This window comes from Equus caballus, chromosome 18 (genome assembly GCF_041296265.1).
Source record: "Equus caballus isolate H_3958 breed thoroughbred chromosome 18, TB-T2T, whole genome shotgun sequence".
Lineage (NCBI taxonomy): Eukaryota > Metazoa > Chordata > Mammalia > Perissodactyla > Equidae > Equus > Equus caballus.
The window spans coordinates 3438456-3452513 of NC_091701.1; the positions used below are offsets into that span (position 1 = coordinate 3438456).

At 38.0% G+C, this 14058-nt stretch overlaps 1 protein-coding gene across 10 annotated transcripts in view; it reads left to right on the top strand.

Moving 5' to 3' along the window:
• The window catches only part of WDR33 (WD repeat domain 33), a 96305-nt gene that overhangs the window by 10709 nt on the left and 71538 nt on the right, over positions 1-14058 (top strand). For 3 of the 10 annotated variants that reach the window (XM_023622640.2, XM_070242249.1, XM_070242250.1), the window contains exon 2: positions 4930-5142. The exons of the other annotated variants lie outside the window; for them this stretch is intronic. The gene's annotated coding sequence lies outside the window, so the exon portion shown is untranslated. The remainder of the gene's footprint in view (positions 1-4929; positions 5143-14058) is intronic. 10 annotated transcript variants of the gene reach the window in all.

The following is a 14058-nucleotide window of genomic DNA, read 5'->3' on the forward strand; positions in this document are numbered from 1 at the left end:
TGCAATTAGCAATTGGTCAAGCAATTGATTTTCCCAGCCAAGAATGTGGATTGTTGACCATGGGTGCAAATACTAGTATGCATTTGACTTTTTGGTTAGAAAGCCGTACTGAGTTTGACTTTGTGGTTAGAAATTTACAAGCTTTAGTTTTGGCTCTAATTAAAGCACTTCTGCATAACTGTACTGTATGTGTCAGAGGGTAATCAAAGACACCATAAATAACAAATACTGAGTGTTAGGCTTTTAGGCCAGTGTGGATAATAGAACTAGAAACTGAGAACTACTGTTCTAAAATCAAGAGGCACTGAAAACCTTAAGCTTGTCATTTCATCTTAATGTTGACACATTTGAAGTATTCAGGACTATCACTTTAGGACTTTTCCTTTGGGAATGGTTGTCTTTGTGTAGTCTGTTAAATGCTTTTGCCTTCAGTCTAGTTGTTAAGCCAGGTTTACAAATGAGCTGAAAGGAACTTTGGACAATTCTTATCTGCTCCCTATGTAATTTTGAAATTATAGAATTATTTTACTTCTAAAGGTCATCAAATCTAGACTCTTTAATTTGAAGATGACCAAACAGGATTGAGGTGATTAAATTTGCTGATAATCACACACTTGGTGGCAGAATCCAGGTCACCTGAATTAGATTAGATTAGTGTTCTTTTCACCACCTTTACAAAAAAACCCCAGAACATCTCACAGTATAACTTGGAAGGGCTTTTTGGTTCATTGTAATTGGAGAAAGCTAAAATTATAACAGTTGCCTAGCTAGAAAAGTCTAAAATAAGAAAGTCTTCCATCAGAAATTGAGCGGTCGCATTATTTTGTGGTCCTGAAGTGGTCATATCTAGCTTTGTTCAAAATTGATGACCAACTAGGACTTCGGTGTATTTTTATTTTAGTAACCTAGTGATTTTCACCCTTATCTGCCACATAATTATGGGACTTGGCAGAATATCTCTTGGTAGATTTTACACACACACGCACAACCCAAGTGTGTAGCCCAGTGCCTCCCTTACATGTTTCAGGTACTCAAATTGAGGTTGATGTTATTAAGGAGTGTTTTTCACCCACATTTTCTACCCACAGTGCTCATTGCTAACTATATTTTTTATATAAGTTTTGTGCCCAAAGTAGACATTTCCAGTTCTGTGTCTGACCATGTCTATAGCACTATAGTTAGTAGCATTACTTTGATAAGTTATTTTATTTTCATGTATTCATTCATTCACTTATTTATATACTATGTATGTGTGTTAAAAAAGAAGAAAAATGTACAAGAGGATATACAGTGCTCTGTCTCCTTCCTGTGGCTATCCCTCAATCCCCTTTCATCTGTCCAGTAGCTACTATTGTCAGTTTGTCATGAATTCTTCCAGATATATTTTGCGTTATATATAGCAAATGTATTTACTACAGATGTGATTATGTTCCTTTGTTGTTGCTTTTCACATATACGGTAGTGTTCCATACACTGTTTTGTACTTTTTTTTTAACTTAACAGTATATCTTGGAGATCCTAAATAGAACTATCTTCTTTATAATGGTTGCATAATATACAGTGTATGGATATTTCATGATTTACTTTAACTAGTCCTCTACTTAAGAGACATGGGTGGTTTTCACTCTTTTATTACAAACAGTGCTTCATTGAATAACCTTATGCTTATGTGTTGTGTACGTGTGTGAGCATATATGCAGGGATAAATTCATGGAGGTGGAATTGCTTGGTCACTGTGTGTACTATCAATGTATGAATATGGTTGTTTTTCTCACACCAAACCGACACTTGTATTATCATAGTTTTTGCTTTTTTGAGTCATGTTGCCTCTCAGTGGGTGTAACTTCAGCATGAGTAACAAGGGGAATTTAAAATCACTGGTTTGTTCCTTTTCAATAGTTTTCATGTGATATATTTTTACGAAGTACAATGTTACGCAGCGTGTTGCATACATTATGTAAGGTATATCCTGAAAGGCAGTCTATTAGAGTCTTGTTGGGTATAGGTAAAAATTTCAGATTTTAGTAAAAAGTTTATATAAAATTGTAAAAAGCTTAATAAAAGATTTCAGTTAAAAAAAATGCTCATCTTCCACCTGGAGTATTATAGTTGACTAAATTGTTCTCCTGCCTCTTATCCCTCCTTTGTGTTGTATAGGATAATTCATCTTCCTAAAATTCAGATTTGATTTCTTTTTTTTTTTGAGGAAGATTAGCCCTGAGCTAACATCTGCTGCCAGTCCTCCTCTTTTTGCTGAGGAAGACTGGCCCTGAGCTAACATCTATGCCTGTCTTCCTTTACTTTATATGTGGGATGCCTGCCACAGCATGGCTTGCCAAGCACTGCCATGTCCGCACCCGGCATCCGAGCCAGTGAACCCTGGGGCTGCCGAAGTGGAACGTGCGAACTTAACCACTGTGCTACTGGGCCAGCCCCTAAAATTCAGATTTTATTGTCTACGTTCCTGGGATGATTGATCATTGCCTACAACAGTTTTTTTTAATACTTTTTAGACCCCGTAGGAATCTGATGAAAGTTGTATACTCTCTTCCCAGAAAAAAATGTAAATGTCCATATTAGAATTCTACATGCAACTGCGACGTGTGGAGTGTCATTGAACTCCTTTTGCCCATTTATGTCCCCGTGACCCCAGTTAAGGCTTTGTTCTTTATTTGATAGATTTAAGCTCTTTCGCATGTCTAGGTTAGCATAATAGGCATTTCAGAATCCAGCTTCAATATGTGGACTTAGGTTCCCAACTTCATCCTCTCTTGCTCCCTCTTCCCCCTAACCTGTCCATTAACCACTTTTTTATTTTTATTAAGGTTATGAAAGTTAACATCCTTGTGAAATTACAGTTGTACATCGTTATTAGTCATGTTGTAGGTACACCACTTCACCCCTAGTGCCCTCCCCCCACCCCCCTTTCCCCTGGCAACCACCGATCAGTTCTCTTTCTCCATATGATAACTAGCACCTATGAGTGGAGTCATACAGAGTTCGTCTTTCTCTGTCTGGCTTATTTCACTCAACATAATACCCTCAAGGTCTATCCATGTTGTTGTGAATGGGACGACTTTGTCCTTTTTTATGGCTGAGTAGTATTCCATTGTGTATATATACCATATCTTCTTTATCCAGTCATCAGTTTCTGGGCACTTAGGTTGGTTCCATGACTTGGCTATTGTGAATAAGGCTGTGATGAACATAGGGGTCCATGGAACTTTTGGAATTGCTGATTTCCGGTTCTTAGGATACATACCCAGTAGTGGGATGGCTGGGTCATAAGGTATTTCTATTCTTAACTTTTTGAGGAATCTCCATACTGTTTTCCATAGTGGCTGCACCAGTTTGCATTCCCACCAACAGCATATGAGGGTTCCCTTTTCTCCACAGCCTCTCCAACATTTGTCACTCTTGGTTTTGGATATTTTTGCCATTCTAACGGGTGTAAGGTGATATCTTAGTGTAGTTTTGATTTGCATTTCCCTGATGGTTAGTGATGATGAGCATCTTTTCATGTGTCTGTTGGCCATCTGTATATCTTCTTTGGAGAAATGTCTGTTCATGTCCCCTGCCCATTTTGTAATTGGGTTGTTTGATTTCCATTAACCACTTTTAAAAACTCAAGTACACTTAAAACTAATGCAGTGTTAAATGTCAGTTGTATCTCAAAGCAAAAAACAAAAACTCAGTATTTTCTTTTTACTCTTACTTGCTGTTTCCTCTACCTGGAATTGTCCCTCTTCCCCTTCTCCACTGGGTGTACCCTTTCTTTTGTGATTGCGTAAGTTAGCTCATCTGAAACTTTAGTTTTACATCTGTGTTCCCCAACCTGTTACTCCTTATTTCTTCCCATAACTTTCCCTCTCATAGCACTTTAAAAATAATCCTTTAGTTTGCATTTATTAGGCCACTAGTTCATCACATACTTATTGAGTTGCACTTTTTAAAAAAAATTTCTCGGGGGCTGGCCCACTGGTGTAGTGGTTAAGTGCGCATGTTCCGCTTTGGCGGCTTGGGGTTCGCTGGTTCGGATCCCAGGTGTGGACATGGCACCACTTGGCATGCCATGCTGTGGTAGGCGTCCCACATATAAAGTAGAGGAAGATGGGCATGGATCTTAGCTCAGGGCTAATCTTCCTCAAAAAAAAAAAAAAAAAAATTTTGGTAAAATATACTTAACATAAAATTAACCATTTTAACCATTTTTAAGTGTACACTTCTTTGACATTAAGTACATTAACATTGTCGTGCAACCACTACCACTGTCTCCAGAACCTTTTCATCTTCCCCACCTGAAACTCCATATCCCTTAAACACTAACTCCCCATTCTTCGTTCCCCAGCCGATGACAACCACCATTCTCCTTGCTGTCTCTATGAATTTGACTACTCTAGGCACCTCATATACGAGGAATCATACTATATTTATACTCGTGCCTGGCTTATTTCACTTAGAAGATGTTTTCAAGGTTCATCCATGTAGCATGTGTCAAAATTTCCTTCTTTTTTAAGGCCAAATAATACTCCATTAAATGTATATACCACTTTTTCTTTATCCATTCATCTGTTGATGGGCATGTGGTTTGTTTTTCACCCTGAAGGTATTGTGAATAATGTGTCTATGTACATGAGTGTACAAATATCTGTGTGTCCCTGCTTTCACTTTTCTTGGGTATTTACCCAGAATCCCATAGCATTTTGTATAGCCCTTTTATAGCTGTCTGCCCTGTTTTATTATAAATGCTTGTATGTCTGAAGACTTTATGCAAAAGCAAAGTGGTGGGGAAGCTTGAGAGATAATGAAATTGAATTAATGGTTAATAACCTTCCAAAACAGAAAGCAGCATGCCCAGATGGGTCCATTGGTTAATTCTACTAAATATTTTAGAAAGAAATTATACTAATTCTCTGCAATCTCTTTCAGAAAATAGAAGCAGAGGGAATACTTCCTAATTCATTCCATGATGCCAGCATTACCCTAATATCAAAACCAGACTAAGAATTACAGGAGGAAAACTACAAATCAGTATCTCTTATGAACATAAACACAGAAATCCTCAACAAAATATTAGCAAATTGAATCCAGCAATGAATAAAAAGAATTATACACATCATGACAAACTGGCATTTATTCCAGGTATGCAACTGGTTTAGCATTAAAAAATGAATTAATGTAATCCATCACATCAATAGGCTAAAGAAGAAAAATCATATGATTACATCAATAGATGCAGAAAAAGCATTTGACATAATTCAACACCCATTCATGGTAAAAATGCTCAGCAAACTAGACATAGAGGGGAGCTTCCCCAAGTTGATATAGAACATCTACAAAATTAGTACAGCTAAGATCATACTTAATAGTGAGAAGCTAGATGCCGAGATCTGAAACAAGGTAATGATGTCCACACTCTCCACTTTTTCGCCATTGTCCTGGAAGTGCTAGCTAATGCAATAAGACAAGAAAAAGAAATAAAAGATGTACAGATTTGGAAGGAAGAACTAAAATTGCCTTTGTTCCCAGATGACATAATTGTCTATGTAGAAAATCTCAAGAATCAACAAAAAAACTTCCTTAACTAATGAGTGATTATAGCAAGGTTTCAGGATACAAGGTAAATACATAAAAGTCAATTGCTTTCTTATATACCAGCAATGAACAGTTGGAATTTGGAATGAAAAACAATGCCATCTATGTTAGCACCAAAAAAAAAATACTTAGGTATAAATCTAAAAAAAATATACATAGTATATCTTAGGAAAACTATAAAACTAAAATGAGAGGCCAGCCCCATGGCCAAGTGGTTAAGTTCATATGCTCTAATTTGGCACCCCAGGGTTTCGCGGGTTCAGATCTCGGGCGCAGACAGAGCACCTCTCATCAAGCCATGCTGAGGCAGTGTCCCACTTAGCAGAGCCAGAAGAACCTACATCTAGAATATACAACTATGTACTGGAGTGCTTTGGGGAGAAGAAAAAAAAAAAGATTGGCAACAGATGTTAGCTAAGGTGCCAATCTTTAAAACAAAAACAAAACAAAATAGCTCTTAATGAAAGAAATCAAAGAAGATCTAAAGAAATGGAAAAATATTCCTAAACATGGTTAGGATCATTCAATATTATCAAGATGTTAGTTCTTCCCAACTTAATGTATAGATTCAACATGATCCCAATCAAAATCCCAGCAAGTTATTTTGTGGATGTCAGTAAACAAACAAAGCTACTTTTATTCAGATGAGTATCATCAATACCTACTCAATGAATGGTTACTGGAGAACAGAAGATTCACACAATTCTAAGATATTATCCTAAGGTATTAAACATGTTAGATATACAGAAAAGTTGAAAGAAGTTAATACCATATACTTGCCTCCTAGAAGCAACATTTGCTATAATTTTGCTGTATTTTCTTTCTCTCCTGGAGTAAAACTGCCTAATAAAATGGAAAAAAATATTCAACATTGTTAATAATCAAGAAAATTAAAATAGGAACAGCCAAAAAAGTTTTTTTTAAACCTGAAGTAACAAAAATTCTTTGACTTAAGTAATCCCTCCTTCTGTGATGGAAATAAATAGTTCTACAGAAAAAGCTTTATGCGCAAAGATGATGAGTGCGATTTGAATTTTAGTAGGGTATATTTTAAAACAATTCACGTGTTTAACAATGGAATATTTCAGTAAATCATATTATACTTAGTGAAACGTTTAGGAATATGTTAAAAACATTTGCAAAGTTTTGTAATACAGAAAACTCTTAAGCTGCGACTATTAAGGAGGAAAAAGAGTAAAAATTTGCATATAACCGGCTGTTGCACATACAGTTAGCTTATGGTGGTATATTTACTTCTTTCATCTTCTCTTTACTTTCTTCAATTTTCCCAGATACTGTCATTACTGTTTATTGTTTTCACAGTGGACCAAGGCTTGAAAACATGCAAATTATGAATAGGCAATACAGATTTGGCTCACAGTGTATATAATATATGATCATCAGTGTCCATTATAATGTGACACTGAGATGGACAGGATCTTTGCCTTCTAGTAGTCATTAGAGAGAAACTAAATTATGTGCAAGATACGTTACTTATTGATTCATTCAGTTATTTTTCCTGAACTCTTTGAAGATGTAGACTTCTAAAAACTTCAGTTTTCTTTTCTTTTTTTTAAGATTTTATTTTTTCCTTTTTCTCCCCAAAGCCCCCTGGTACATAGTTGTATATTTTAGTTGTGGGTCCTTCTAGTTGTGGCATGTGGGACGCCGCCTCAACGTAGTCTGACGGGCGGTGCTGTGTCCGCGCTCAGGATCCAAACTGATGAAACCCTGGGCTGCTGAAGTGGAGTGTGCGAACCTAACCACTCAGCCACGGGGCCACCACCCAAACTTCAGTTTTCATCAGTAGTAATAAAGAGATTTTTCTTTTTTTTTCTTTTTTTAATTTTCTTTTAAAGATTCGCACCTGAGCTAGCAACTGTTGCCAATCTTTTTTTTTTTTTCCCCTGATTTTTCTCCTCAAATCCCCCCAGTAGATAGTTGTATATTTTAGTTGTGGGTCCTTCTAGTTGTGGCACGTGGGACGCTGCCTCTACATGGCCTAATGAGTGGTGCCACGTCCACACCCAGGATCCAAACCAGTGAAACCCTGGGCTGCCGCAACAGAGTGTGCGAACTTAACCACTCAGCCCCAAGATTTTTCTTAAATAACCACAATAGTGTCATCACACAAGGAAATTAGCAGTAATTATCTAATATTAAGTAGTACGTGTTCCATTTATCTAATGTAACTAGGTAAAGTTTATTTACCAGATTTACCTAATTCAACTGTATAAATTCAATAAATTATTATTATTTTTTGCTGAGGGAGATTAGCCCTGAGCTAACATCTGTTGCTAATCTTCTCTTTTTTTGCTTGAGATTGATTCTCCCTGAGCTAACATCCATGCCAGTCTTCTTCCACTTTATATGCGAGTTGTTGCCCCAGCATGGCTGACGAGTGGTGTGGGTTCGTGCCTGGGATCTGAACCCGGGCTGCTGAAGAGGAGTACACCGAATTTAACCACTATGCCACAGGGCTGGACCCTCAATAAATTATTCTGTATAACCTTTTTAAAAAATTGGGGTATAATTGACATATAACATTATATTAGTTTCAGGTATACAATATAACGATTTAATATTTGTATGCCTTGTGAAATGATCGTCACAGTAAGTCTTAACATCCATTACCTTACATAGTTAATCAAATTTTTTTTTCTTGTGATGAGGACTTTTCAGATCTACTCTTTTAGCAGCTTTCAAATATGCAATACAGTATTATTAACTATAAGTCACCATTACATCCCTGTGACTTATTTTGTAACTGGGAGTTTGTACATTTTGACCCCCTTCACCCATGTTTCTCACCTCCCACCCCTTGCCTTTGGCGGCCACCAGTTCTCTGTGTCTGTGAGCTTGGTTCTTTTTTCTTTTTCTTTTTTTAAAAGATTTTATTTTTATTTTTCTTTCTCCCCAAAGCCCCCCAGTACATAGTTGTATATTTTAGTTGTGGGTCCTTCTGTTTATGGCGTGTGGGATGCCGCTGCAGCATGGCTTAATGATCAGTGCTAGGTCTGTGCTCAGGATCTGAACTGCCGCCTCAGCATGGCTTGATGAGCAGTGCCATGTCTGCGCCCAGGATCCTAACTGGCAAAACCCTGGGCTGTCAAAGCAGAGCACAGGAACCGAACCACTTGGCCACGGGGCTGGCCCCTGAGCTTGATTTTGTTTGTTTGTTTGTTTTAGATTCCACATATAAGTGAGATCATATGGTAGCTGTCTTTCTTTGTCTGACTTATTTCACTTAGCATATGCCCTCAAGGGCTATCCATGTTATTGCAAATGCCAAGATTTTATTCTTTTTTATGGCTGAATAATATTCAATTTGTGTGTGTGTGTGTGTGTGTGTATACACATACACCATGTTTTCTTCATCCATTCATCCATCAGTGGACACAGGTTGTTTCCATAGCTTGGCTATTGAAAATAATACTGTAGCAAACACGGAGGTGTGTATATTTTTTTGAGTTAGCGTTTTCATTTTTTTTCCCTAGTGATTGGTACCTGAGCTAATAACTGTTTCCAATCTTCTTTTTTTTTTTATTTCTGCTTTTTCTCCCCAGATCCCCCCACTACATAGTTGTATATTTTAGTTGTGGGTCCTTCTAGTTGTGGCACATGGGACACTGCCTCAGCATGGGCTGACGAGTGGTGCCATGTCCGTGCCCAGGATCTGAACTGCTGAAACCCTGGGCCACCACAGCAGAGCGTGAGACTTTACTCAGTCACCTGGCCAATCCCCAAAGTGTTTTCATTTTCTTTGGATAAATACCCAGAAGTGGAATTGCTGGATCATTTGATAGTTTTATTTTTAATTTTCAGGGAGCCTCCATACTGTTTTCCACAGTGGCTGCACCAATTTACGTTCTCACCAGCAGTGCACAAGTGTTCCCCTTCCTCCACATCCTCGCCAACACTTCTTGTTTAACGTTTTTTTGTTTTTAATCAAGATTACATCAAGGTTAGTTATGTCTTTTTAGTCTCATAATCTAGGATAGTTCGTTCCTACATTTCATTTCATTAACTTTTTGAAGTTTCTAAGCCAGTTGTCTTCTAGAATGTCTTACAGTGAGGAAGATTTTGTGTATGCTGTGGTTATGTTAGCTTTCCCGTTTTTCCTTTAAATTGGAGAATAGCTCTAGAGACCTAACTAAATTGTTTAATTTTCATGGGTTAAAAAATGTAATTCTGTCTGCCTGGCAGGTGTAATCTTGTTCTAGAGATGGAACCCATCAGAGCCTTGGCATTAAAAATTCTCATTATATAGCTTATTTCCCTTGTACTCATAGCCAGCAATTTCCAGAGGCTTCTAAATTATTAGTAGCTTACAGTTTGCGAATAGAAAGTATCGCTTCAGTACATGTGAAAGGACAACTTTTTTTGACAGGTGTATTTCCCATTTTAAATTAATTTTGCTTAAAACTGTTTCAAATAGACTGTAGATATTAGACTCATGCCTTATTTGTTTATTTTAAATAATGTAATGATGAGGCTGATTGGCAGTTCTCCAGAAATAATTGTATTGGACTGAATTCTCCATTTGGAGGGACCTGTCGTATATATGGCATGCATATTATCTTTCAGTCTTACAGAGCTTCTAGCTAAAAGCTATCCCAGTGTTTTCGTTGGAAACTTAATCTAACATAGAATAAGCAACTGATTTTTTATTTTTGTCATTTATAAATTAATGCTTATCGGGTCATTAAGGGAGATTGAGTAGGACCCCTGTTGCTTTAGAAAGATTATACATATACTATATGATGGAATGGGAAAGTATTTTCTTAAAAACAAAACTGAATTCTGGCTTCTATTTCCCAGCTTGAGTGAGAGGGTGAAGTTTTACAGTGTTTTAAATTGAATTTTTAATGTACTGAATCATTAAAATTATCTGTGAAACAAATTTCATTTATTTATTTTTTTAACTTTTTATTAAGATTATGATAGTTTACAACCTTGTGAAATTTCAGTTGTACATTATTGTTAGTCATGTTGTAGGTGCACCACTTCACCATTTGTGCCCTCCCCCCGCACCCTCTTTCCCCTGGTAACCACCAATCAGTTCTCTTTGTCTCTGTGTTTAACTTCCACCTATGTATGGAGTCATACAGAGATTGTCTTTCTCTATCTGGCTTATTTCACTTAACATAATACCCTCAAGGTCCATCCATGTTGTGAATGGGATGATTTTATCCTTTTTTATGGCTGAGTAGTATTCGATTGTGTGTGTGTGTGTGTATACACACACACACACACACCCACCCCCCATATCTTCTTTATCCAATCATCAGTTGATGGGCACTTAGGTTGCTTCCACATCTTGGCTATTGTAAATAATGCTGTGATGAACATAGGGGTGCATGGGACTTTTGGAATTGCTGATTTCAAGTTCTTTGGATAGATACCCAGTAGTGGGATGGCTGGGTCATATGGTATTTCTTTTTTTTTTTTTTTTTAAAGATTTTATTTTTTTTCATTTTTCTCCCCAAAGCCCTCCGGCACATAGTTGTATATTCTTCGTTGTGGGTCCTTCTAGCTGCGGCATGTGGGACGCTGCCTCAGCGTGGTTTGATGAGCAGTGGCATGTCCGAGCCCAGGATTCGAACCAACAAAATACTTTGCCACCTGCAGTGGAGCGTGTGAACTTAACCACTTGGTCGCAGGGCCAGCGCATGGTATTTCTGTTTTTAATTTTTTGAGGAATCTCCATACTGTTTTCCATAGTGGCTGCACCAGTTTGCATTCCCACCAGCAGTGTATGAAGGTTCCTTTTTCTCCACAACCTCTCCAACATTTGTCATTTGTTTTGGTTATTTTTGTCATTCTAACAGGTGTAAGGTGATATCTTAGTGTAATTTTGATTTGCATTTCCCTGATGATTAGTGATGGTGAACATCTTTTCATGTGTCTATTGGCCATCCGTATATCTTCTTTGGAGAAATGTCTGTTTATGTCTCCTGCCCATTTTTTGATCGGGTTGTTTGTTTTTTTGTTGTTGAGCTGTGTGAGTTCTTTATATATTATGGAGATTAACCCTTTGTCAGCTATATAACTTGTAAATATTTTTTCCCAACTAGTGGGTTGTTTTTTTGTTTCAGTTCTGTTTTCCCTTGCCTTGAAGAAGCTCTTTAGTCTGATGAAGTCCCATTTCATTTCATTTATTTTTTAAGGTAATATATATAGATGGTCTAAAATTCAAGAGGTGTTGACAAAAATCTTTTCTTATCCATATCCTAAGTCATCTAATTCCCTCTCCTGGAGGCCATCACTGATAATGTTTCTCGTGTAGTTTCTGTAAGTGATGTAAGCATATAGGAACATTAGTGTGTTTATAGCATATCACTGGCCTGCTTTATTTGTTTGTTTGTTTCATTACAACCAAGGTAGCCAACCAAGGTAGTTTTCACTATTTTTTCTTATTTCTTTTGAGGAAGATTGGCTCTGAGCTAACTGCTGCCAATCCTCCTCTTTTCGCTGAGAAAGACTGGCCCTGAGCTAACATCCGTGCCCATCTTCGTTCTACTTTATACATGGGACGCCTACCACAGCATGGTGTGCCAAGCGGTGGCATGTCCACACCTGGGATCTGAACGGCAAAACCCAGGCTGCCGAGAGGCAGAATGTGCACACTTAACTGCCGTGTCACTGGGTCGACCCCTATTTTTTCTTTTTTAGGTTCCATATAACTTTATTTCTCTCTAAGGTTTATATTAATCAGGTGAAGGCATAGCTTGATTATCATTGAATTTGGAAAGCTTAGGAATGGATCACGTTTTTATTTTATTTTATCTTTATTTTATTTTATTTTTTTTAAAGATTTTATTTTTTTTCCTTTTTCTCCCCAAAGCCCCCCAGTACATAGTTGTATATTCTTCATTGTTGGTCCTTCTAGTTGTGGCATGTGGGACGACGCTGCCTCAGCATCGTTTGACGAGCAGCGCCATGTCCACGCCCAGGATTTGAACCAACAATACACTGGGCCACCTGCAGTGAGTGGAGCACACGAACTTAACCACTCGGCCACGGGGCCAGCCCCGGATCACGTTTTTAGTATTGGTTATATCTCTTCTGAATAATTTGTAATACCTTAAATTGCTAATACACCTTGCAGTTTGTAAAAATTTTTCTGTGTTAGTTGTTTGAACTTTGTAAGGCAGTGGTGAGTTGTCAAAGTGGGGTGAGAAGCATTTTCATAATAATACTAAGATTTTATTAAGCCTTTGTACTGTGTTGACATTTCTACTTGTGGTATAAAAGCAATAATGGATAAAACTGCTGGCTCCTTAGCTTGATCCAAGGCAGTGTCCCCAAACTGTACTAGGAGTCATTGTATGTTTACTACCCCCTCACACTGGTGCTAAAAAGAAAAAAGCGAATTTCACTTGGGAATGTCAGTGATGAAGCAGTAAAAATAATTTAACTAAATGTTAAAGCCCTTCAGTATGCTTTTTCTTTGTTAATTATAGTGTGTTATAGACTGAATCATGTCCCTGAAAATTCGTATGTTGACCCCCCCGCCCCGCCCCATGTGATGGGATTTGGACACGGGGCCTTTGGGAGATATTCAGGTTGAGGTGAGGTCATGAAGGTTGGGCCCTCATGATGGGATTACTGCCCTTATAAGGAGAGACACCAGAGAACTTTCTGTCTCTTTCTCTCTACCATACGAGGACACAGCATGAAGGTGGCCATCTGCAAGTCAGGAAGAGACCTTTCCCCAGAACGCTCTTTCCCCAGGGTGCTGGCACCCTGATCTCAGATTTTCAGCCTCCAGAGCTGTGAGAGAATAAGTTTGTGTTGTTTAAGCCTCTCAGCCTATAGTTTGTTATTGCAACCCAAGCAGGCTAATACATAGTGTATGATGAAATGGGAAGTGTGTATAAAGTAGTTTTGCTACTTACAGAAGTATAGCAGTTCTCTTGAGTGAAAATTATTTAATGGTAATATTCACATTTCGGGCTGGCCTCATGGCTCAGCAGTTAAGTTTGTATGTTCCGCTTCTCGGCGGCCTGGGGTTTACCGGTTTGGATCCCGGGTGCGAGCATGGCACTGCTTGGCAAAATCCATGGTGTGGTAGTCGTCCCATGTATAAGGTAGAGGAAGATGGGCATGGATGTTAGCTCAGGGCCAGTCTTCCTCAGCAAAAAGAGGAGGATTGGAAGTGGTTAGCTCAGGGCTAATCTTCCTCAAAAAAAAAAAAAATTCACATTTTTCGCTGAACCCATTTTTTCTTGAAGGAATTATAGACTGTTCAAAGAGAGAGGTGGGGAGAGGATAAAGAGGGAGGGGCCCAAGTTAACAGTATCAGGAATGCAAAAGGGGCTATTATTACGGATCTTACACATATTAAAATGATAATAAAGGAATACCATGAACAACTCTGTGCTCCAAAATTTGACGACTTGAGTGAAATTGGTAAATTCCTTGTAAGACACAAACTACCAAAACTCACTCAAGAAGAAA